This window comes from Penaeus monodon, chromosome 20 (genome assembly GCF_015228065.2).
Source record: "Penaeus monodon isolate SGIC_2016 chromosome 20, NSTDA_Pmon_1, whole genome shotgun sequence".
Taxonomy (NCBI): Eukaryota; Metazoa; Arthropoda; class Malacostraca; order Decapoda; family Penaeidae; genus Penaeus; species Penaeus monodon.
Window position 1 is genome coordinate 32,488,125 of NC_051405.1, and position 288 is coordinate 32,488,412.

The 288-nt window shown below is 42.0% G+C and overlaps 1 protein-coding gene across 1 annotated transcript in view; it reads right to left on the reverse strand.

Annotated features, from left to right (window-relative positions):
* Positions 1-288, reverse strand: part of LOC119585774 (E3 ubiquitin-protein ligase lubel-like) — a gene marked incomplete in the record, with an annotated part of 47,027 nt that overhangs the window by 11,661 nt on the left and 35,078 nt on the right.

Below are 288 nucleotides of genomic sequence, written 5' to 3' on the forward strand. Positions count from 1 at the left end.
TGACAGCGAGAATCCGCAAGGTCCCAAAGGATCTCTAGTGTAGGGGCATGAGAAGGGAAAACTGAGAACTGAAGAATATGGGAAATAAATGTAATAGGAAATGAAAGATTCCTTTCTGTTCCACTTACGAATCTATGGATGTATTACAAAAAGAAAGGACTGGGTTTAAGGTTTCTCTAAAGGATTTACATACACACTCACTGTCGTCATCCATATCCCCCCGTGTTTCCTATAGCCATCTCTCTGTTCGTCCTTTCTAACTTCTCTCACTCTTTGGAACCCCCATGG